Source organism: Arvicanthis niloticus, chromosome 15, assembly GCF_011762505.2.
Source record: "Arvicanthis niloticus isolate mArvNil1 chromosome 15, mArvNil1.pat.X, whole genome shotgun sequence".
NCBI classification, from domain to species: Eukaryota; Metazoa; Chordata; class Mammalia; order Rodentia; family Muridae; genus Arvicanthis; species Arvicanthis niloticus.
The window spans coordinates 8759264-8768412 of record NC_047672.1 but is presented as its reverse complement, the minus strand read 5'-3'; the positions used below and the strand labels follow the sequence as shown (position 1 = coordinate 8768412).

General features: G+C 39.5%; 1 pseudogene; it reads left to right on the top strand.

Moving 5' to 3' along the window:
- The first annotated feature begins 1745 nt into the window (after positions 1-1745).
- Positions 1746-3663, top strand: LOC117720969 (phosphoglycerate mutase 1-like; annotated as a pseudogene).
- The last annotated feature ends 5486 nt before the right edge of the window (positions 3664-9149 follow it).

Here is a 9149-nt window from a genome sequence, read left to right as displayed (position 1 = left end):
TTGTATGACACTTTATACACAAGCACTGGATTTATATCAGTGCAACCCTTTCCTCCTATATCCAGCACCTCTCAAGTCCCCCTGTATGGAACTCTTTTAAACTGAGATCCTATCATGGACTCAGCATTCAATATAATTTTTTTTTAAGTACACAAACTTTTCTGATGTTCAAGGTATTATATATTTGTTTTTGTGGATGCATTGAGAGTCAGAGAATATACGTTTTCTTAAAAATCACCCAGCCAGAGGATAACAAGCTAAGATACAAATCTCATTGTTTCACTAATCAAATGGAGTACAACCTTCTGATTTCAAGCCATGACACCACGGTCTGTAAAGTATTGGGCTGTATTCATTGCTAGCCTGAGAGGCAAGAGGCCTATGGGCCATAGGTTGGACATGCCTGCTCTGAGAGTCCTGTCACAACCACAGACAGTTTCTTCACATGTACATGCTGATAAAAACACAGCTTAAGAGTTTAACAGATTTCTCTGCAGTTTTCCACAGCATCCCCTGCCCCCCTCTCTCTGTTCTTTCTTTTAGTACTTTGCCCTGAGAACACCAACAACCTGTTCAACCCGTTTCTTCCTGATTACTAGCAGAATCCTTCAACAAATGTAGACTCCTCACAGCTCCCCTTAGAGAATCCTGGCCTAGCCTGGCAACTCTCTGGGAATTCAGCAAGTGTAATTGCATGGCTCAATTCATTTGAGCTCCATTCTCTACCATGAACCATGTTCTGTTCTGTCTGTTGTCCAGTATCTAGAACTGTGATTAATACATCTTGACAGATTACTTAGTTGTTGGTGTGTGTGTGTGTGTGTGTGTGTGTGTGTGTGTGTGTGTATGCATGTGTGCCTGTCTGCACAGTAGTTGGTAAAATCTGGTTTCTTTTCTTCCAGCTGGATAGAGATGTAAATAGTCTTAGAGTAGGTTACTAGAAATTATATATGATCTTCTGAGACTATATTAATCTGAAGTTATAAGTTTTTAATAGAGAGCACAGAAATTAAATAACAAGTGTATTTTTTCTCCAGTTTATTTTGGTTAAAAAAATCCATCAGGACCTACTAATGACTATAAACAATTAAGTTTAACATCCAAACTAGGCATAGAAGTGAAAATCTATTCTCTCTGTCACTTCCACTTAATATTCTTTTAATATTCATTTAATATACCCAGATCACCTGTTGGGAGATAAGAAGACCAGTTTCACTAACTTTTTGCTTTGGCACTCAGTACACACACACTATATAGAAAAGAAAGGACAAGCAAGCCTCATTATTCTCTCTAATAATATTACTCTCTCTAGTAATATTACCAAGATGGAAGCCGTGTGTATACAGAGAATGTCTGTGTGTATACAGAGAATGCCACCAAAACCTAATTCAATAAAGTGACTATTGCTGGGTCATAAATAAATTGGTAGAAGATGTAGATATGTTAATTGACAGAAATAGAAGACAGTAAATGATAATTTTAATGGAGATTTGGGAAGGAATACCTTGGATGGGAAGACTACTGAATACATATGTCCTTGAAATTATGCTTCCAGCTCAGAGCAGTGAGCAGATTCCCCTGTTGCTTAGCACTGTAGGTGTAGCTAACCTCACTGCTTCAGAACCCTGACTCAGAACCGCCATGTCAATACAGGCAATACTTAGTCATGAGTGACAGAGAAATGCACCTTAATTTCTCCACCTTAGGAAAAGTTTGAGAAAAGCCTGGTGCCTTGGTGATTTGCAATGGAGAAAGGAAAGATCATGAGGATGGTTTTCCTGGGCGGGGTAAGCCAGGCGCTCCTTGATTTGGCAATTTGGCAGTGTTCCTTTTCTTTCAGTTATTGTGCTGTGGAAAGTGTTTTTCATGGTTGGCATGAGATTGCATCCTTAAGCCTTGTGGTAGCCATTAATGATTAAGATGGGCCAATGGCTCTGGTTTTCCTAGCATACAACTTGTAAAGGATTGGTTTGAAGAGTCAGTAGCATCTGCCTGGTTGTTATTGACCATGCTGGGGACTAGATTTTCTTTGGATTGCTATCAAGAGAGTGTAAACCACCCAGAGTGGCTAAGAGAGTAAGAAAGAGGCAGAGAAATCTTTAAACAGAATTCAATTATAAAAATTTGAAGAATACTTATACTGTGATTAATTATAAGAAGAACATATAAGTCACACTTATATTGTGACTTCTACATTATTAATTTTGGTACAGAGGCTAAATGTAAATAATGGGTTCCATTGACATTGTTCTCAAAAATAACACAGCAAATACGGTATACAATCTAAGCACATGGGTGTTAGGAAAAAAATAAAACATGGACCAACTACAACTGGGATATTGGCCTTAAAGTGAGTATTAGTTAAATATGCATGCATATATTTAAATTCAACAAAGAAAGAACAATCATTGTATGTTTTAATTAAGTTAGAATTGTTCATTTTATAAATTAAATATTCAGAAAGTCATTTTTTCACATATGAGAATCCAATCTTTGTGGTAAATGTCTGTTATTTTCATGTTTTAAGCTTTAATAAGGCTTATTATAAAGACTTTTTTTTTCATCAGTATGAGAACCATAAGTATTTTCACATTCTCAATGAATTGCTGAAAATAAGGCAGTATTATCTTTTAAAAATCTAGGTTATTAACATCTTAACTTAAATATCTACATAGCACATGAAGTCCCAAATTTATCATGCACTTTAAAAAATAAATTGTTCAAACTGTCACTGTTGTATCCTCAGATTGCTGCCATGGTCATGTAGAAAGAAGCTGGTGCTGATCCAGCTCAGTGAGAGGGACTGGAACCTGGTGACCTGCTTTGGCAGCAGCTACCATGATGACCTGATTCTGCATACCATGAGGAGGCAAAGCACTGTGTGTAGGCATTGAGAGATACCAGCTGTAAATTCAGCACCAGACCTTCTGGACAGTACTGGGTGCTATTGAGCAGGTGTAGTTGTCATTGGTGAAGACTTGGCACCACAGTGACCAGCACTATGGGGTCTGACTGGCTTTAATAAGACAAAACTTGCTGCTGAACATGATGAGACACGGATAAAGATCTGAAGGCACTCATAGCTTTTCCCCACTTTGATGCAGTCTGACCATTGTGTCTTCAACAACATCAGTCAGGATCACAGATATTCAGGCCTCACTGAGAATCTGATACTGTCCTTTGAGAGTCTGAGGAACATTACTCTCAGAGCACTGTCCTTCTGGAGTGAAGAAATTGACTCCCAGATCAAGGAGAGGGAAATAAACCCTGATTGCAGCTCATGGCAACAGCCTTACAGGCATTGTCAAACATCTCGAACAGTGGTTCTTAACCTTCCTAATGCTGTGACCCTCATGCAGTTTTCTCGTGTTATGTTGATCCACAACCTTAAAATTATTTTTGTTATTACTTCATAACTGTAATTTTGCTAGTTATGAATTACAATGTAAATATTTTGGAGATAGAGGTTTGCCAACGGGATCATGACTCACAGGCTGTAGAGGGTCTCCCAGAAGTGGCCATTATGGATCTGAATCTGGCAACAGTATTCCTACTGTCTATGAACTGGACTGGAATGTGAAGCTCATCAATCCTATGCAGTTCCTTGGAGATAAAGAGCCCATGAACAAGCCATTGAATCATGACTGTTTAGGGCCAAGTTAAATGCAGGTCAACAGACAGACTCCTACCCCAAGAACAGCTGCTTGTCCATGCCTCCTGCATCCTCCCTGCTTGTGCATTCCTCCTGCATCCATCCTCCCTGTCTGTGCATGCCTCCTGCATCCTCCCTGCCTGTCCATGCCTCCTGCTTCCTCCCTGCCTGTCCATGCCTCCTGCATCCTCCCTACCTGTCCATGCCTCCTGCATCCTCCCCAACACTGGTCACATTGACTACATCTTTGGATTCTTAAGTTTCAGCTGCAGATGGGGACCAGTGTCTCCCATGTTTATTTTAGCTTTTTTCCCCTTGCACCTACTCCCTGCATAGAGCATAGTCAGAATAGCACCTCTCAGGTATGGGGTCTTAGTCCAAGCCCAGGAAAGGCTTCTTTTATTACAGAAAATTACAGTTTCTCTTGATGATTTGTTTACTACGAGCCTGCTTGGAAAAGAGCTTGGAGAAATCATGTCGTAGTATGACCGATGATGAGAAGGTGGACCCAGTTTTATCCCTAGAGCCTGCCCTGTGCTCTTCTGCAGTTTGAGGGCTGTGGCCATTTCGGGATAGGATAAATCCAACTTGTATGGCAATTTGAAAAATATTATTTTCTCCCTGGCCATAAAGGAGGGAGTCCCAGAAGACTGTGATCAATTTTGAATTAAATTTGTGTTTTAGATTTACTATTATAAATTAGAAAATGTATCAGTACACAAAAACCCTTCTGCGATTCCTAATGGTGGTTGAAACAGTCCCACATGTGGTCACGAGAAAACAAACTGTTCTTACACCAAATAGGGTAAATTTACCTCCTGCTATATATCTTATGACCTCGCTGCTTTGTTTTCCAGCAGCAAAATGCCCTAGATCATGTTCAAGTGAGTCTTTTGCTTCTCATGAGTCGAATTCCAGTTGCTTGAACCTACTGTCGACTGTGTGCTCATCTTGAGGCTAACTGCACTAATCCTATTTTCAAGATCAGTATAGTAACAAAGTTATGTTCAATATTAAAACGAAACAACCCAAAAACTAATTGCTTTAAAAAATGGTTACTATTCTGTGTTAACTTTTCCCAGCAAAACTTATTGGATGTACTTAGAACTAATTGGCTCAGAGACATAAGCATCACCTACAAAAGACACCATGTAAGCCTGTGACCTTGGTATTAAGAGGTTAATCAGCTCTGTTGGATTGCAGAGCAACTCTCCCAAGTACTGAATGGTTTAATTATTCCTTCAGATCTTGTTTTAGGAAGATACATGACTAGCGACTTGAAAGAAATTAAGATAAGTTTGAATCCCAAGACACTCAAATTATATTTCCAGATCTTTTAGATATTAGCTTCCTGTCTCAGTCTGGCAAGAACATGGCATAACTGGGGAGGGCATGCCACATTAGAGTCTTGGGTTTCTCTAACAATCTCTTATTATTAAAGATAACTTGAGTATGTTCTCTGGGATAATAAGAGAATGATAACAAGCCTCACCTCATCAATATGCTCTTGGAACACACTGTCTAGCGTCTCCATGTGATTTATCAATATGCAGCATCTGCCCACGATTTCAGATGAGTACTAGATTGGTATGATTAGGGGGCATGGAAGGGGTGTACTGGAGAATTGTGAAGAAGTTTATTCAGAACTAAGAGTGATAGTTCTGACAGTCAGAAGCTGGTTAAGGCATTTCCTGTTAGATCAAGAACAATGAGATGCCCATTGTTACCCTTATTTGAAACATTGAGAAGTTTCAAGCAGGTGACATACAACAAGAAAAACAAACCTGGCAGTCTAGATGGTGTAACATGAAAGGACCTCTGTCTGGCTGCTGCCGATTGCCGTCGCATACCTATAAAATACAAGTGTCTGTTTCAATGTTATTATTAAAGCTAGCAGAATTTATTAAATTGTTGAAGTACCACAATACTCTTCCGAATCAATAGATTTGCCATCTGCTAACAATAACTACTAAAAATTGAAATGAGAAACAAATAACAGCTCCTTCATGATGGCTCAGAAACCATAAACTATTGGGAATGGATCTAATAAGAAAAAGAAAATATTCATAAAAAGAAATATTGTGGAACCACATCATATGCTCAGTTGCCATGTAAAATTTAATTCAATGCTACCTCTCTCTCTCCCTCCCTCTCTCTCTCTCTATATATATATGTATGTATATGTATATATATATGTATGTATACATATATATATGGTAGAGTTCTTACCAAACTAATTCTTTCATTAGGTATTTAGTGCAGGAAGTATTTTAACTGCTACAGGAATAAGTTGTTGTCCAGTTTCTTGTCAAGGTATTACATTTGTATGTTATTCTTCAAGGTAGTTTGGATTTTCCAGGATAATTTTACCTATATGCAATTGTGACTCTGAATGCTGATTTTGGAAACCAACCCTTGGGTTAAGTGAGATTCTACTGTGGCATGAAATTTTTCTAAAGGAGTCAAGGTTGGGGTAGGGTGATGGAGTCTGATGCTTTTAACTACTTAGATTGTTTTTATGAAAATAAAATGGGTGATAGACAGAGGAGAAGCAGGAAACCGTCAAACTCTGCTCCCTCCCTTTCCCACTTTCATTACTGGAGGCATCCTAAGGCAGGATGCTCAGGCTTGCCAGACAGCTGCCTCTCTTTTATTGCTTTTCTCCCGGGCTAATTGAGTTACAGAATCTCCATTATTAAGACAGCATGCCTGCCTTTAGACCTCAGAACCACTGAAGCTCTCTGGAAACAAGACTTCAGGTGGTAAAGGTAGAGCATGTCAGCTTCCTCTGATGGCTACATGTATCCTATTAGAGGCAACACTTGGACTCCATTGCTAGTAGTGTTTTTGTATGTGAATGATGGGAACAGTCATGTGAGGTGAGATGCAGGGGGTTACAAGGATAGGAGAAAAGGAGGGAACTTGTTGGACAAAGTGTGCAGGTGAGGGCGGGCACTTCTGAGACATTGCTTCCCCACCCTATCTCTTCTGTGGCTTGTTTGCATGTTGTGTGGGAAGAGATTGTTTCTGGATACCTTGAGTCTATTTCTCTGTCTTGAGGATAAGAAAAACCTCCAAATTATGTCAGCCAACTGACTGCGACATATATGCCCCTGGGGATACTCCCACAACAGGATAGAAGGCAACCTGGCTAGCAGGATAGAAAACAATAAAGGCAGATGACAGGGTTCATTCCCAGATGGGGACAGTCACAATGCCATCACATTCACAATGCCCACTGTCCTTTCTGTTTGGTTGTCCTTGGCTGGATAAGCTGGCTCTCAATGTGACAGTTGTCAGGAGAAGCTTTAAAAAGAACTAACGGAAATCATTTGGCCTGTCAGCTCTCAATAGATGCTGAAGTTGCTATACATGATGATACAACATGCTATAATGATACTTGTAAGGCCCAGAAGTAGAAATAGAGAAGAAGCCATGAAAAGCTGTGCTGACAGCCTCGTTGGCATCGCTCAGCAGTGAATAACTTACCAGGTGGCCTGTGCTTCACTATCGCTAGTTCAAAACCTGTTCAGCACAGTCACTGTCTTCACAGAGCTTGCAGTTGGTAGGGCAAGCTATAGGCTGAACATTTCCAAAGCCTAGAAAATGCTTGTGGGGAAAAAACACAGCTTGCTAGGACACAAACAGAGTGCTTCATGCCAGTGTGGGATCCAAGAGGAGCCTCCCCCACATGCTGCCTTAAAAGGCACTAGCTACCTCAGCCAGGTAAGGAAGGTCATGCAGGGCCCTGTAGAAGGCGTCATTCCACCTGGGGATCATTTGGCATGGTCAGAAACTCAACAATTATTTATTTTGGGAAAATTGTCCAGGACCTTCAGAGGCCAAGAGAGCTGCTTTCATTTTAACGAATGCTCTTAAGTTTCCTTGTCTATTGGCTATTGTTCTTTTATGGATGTCTTGACAATATCTATTTATTTATTTATTTGATATAGAATAAGGATTTAAAACTACTGGTAAGTATAAAAGTACTAAAATGTATTTTGCCACAGGAAACATTTCTTTTTTTGACTTTTTGTTTTGTCTGAACTTATGATCCCTCTGCTTCTCTTTTGTTGGTTTCCAAATGTGTGTTTTGCACATCAGAGCTCCCCCAACTTATATACCAATGAAAGCCTGTGTGTTGTTAATGTTTTATTACATTCTAAAATAATTTTTCAAGAGATTGGCCAAGTTAAAATTAATTAAAATTAATGCAAAAACCCTAGAGTAAACTATATATCAAAATTTGAGATAAACAGGAATATAATTCTGTTTTGCTCACTCTGCCTCAGTTTCCTGGTTTCTTTCATTAGCTTTAAAATTCAACAGTGAACTATGAGAGTAGGGCTAGCTGGCTAAATTTGTTTTATAGCAAACTTACTGTAATTTAACCGTGCATCTGAATAATCAGAATTTAATAATGCTTTTTCAAAATACTATTAAAATATTCTTGAAAAGTTAAAAATGATGAACATAGAAGGACTGCTTGTGGGATAAGAACACTTGCTATGCAAACATGAGGGCCTGGGTTAAATCTGCAAAACCCACTTACAAACATCTGGGCAAAGCTGTGTGCCTTATAGCTCCAGAACTGGGGTAAGAGACTGGGATGCAAGCAACTCAGCAGCCAATCAGCATGCCTGAAATTGTAAGCTTCAGAGAGAGTGGGAGACGGATGGGGAGGGAGGGAGGGAGAGAGAGGGAGAGAGAGAAGAGAGATATTTGTATCTAGAGAATAAGGCATAAGGCAACAGAGGAAGACGTTAAACCTCCTCTTCTGGTCTCCACGTACACATCCACCATCCACATTGATGAAAACAATAATTTTTATAATGTATGCATTTACTTTTATTTGATATCTACTTATACTCTTTCCAGTGGCTTTTAGAATCTGGATTTATAGTTTTAGTGTTATTGTGTTTGAACTTAACCCCTGGGGTTCATGGGTGGGAGCTGGACCACAGCCTGTAAGAGCAACAGTAGTCTTCTGATGGAAAGATCTAGAATCCAGTAGTTGCCCAGTCCATGAAGCTGGATGTCTCAGCTCATCTTCAGTGTATGCAAGAATCTTGAAAAAGTTTCATGCATTAATGCCAGTGGAGAAATGACCTTGTCAGCAGGAGTGAGAGCAAGCAGGCAGAAAGAGCAAGCGTCTCTCTTCCATGCCCTTTATATATGCTGCCACACGAAGGTGTGGCCTGGAGTAATGGTAGATCTTCCCACTTCAAAAATATCTGGATTAAAAATGTGTCTTCCCACTTGAAATGATTCAGTAAAGAAAGATTCTCTCACAGCTGGATGCAGCTGCTTGAGTTTTAGTTAATTCCAGATGTAGCCTAGTTGACAACTAAGAAAAGCCACCACAGTTGACATCATTAAGCTTTACAACACTTACAATAATTGTTCACCTTAGTCATGTTTTGCTGGTTTCATTGTCCAGGTCTCTTTTTTTTTTTCTCATTAGTTCTATATTCATCACCTTTGATTGTTTATAATT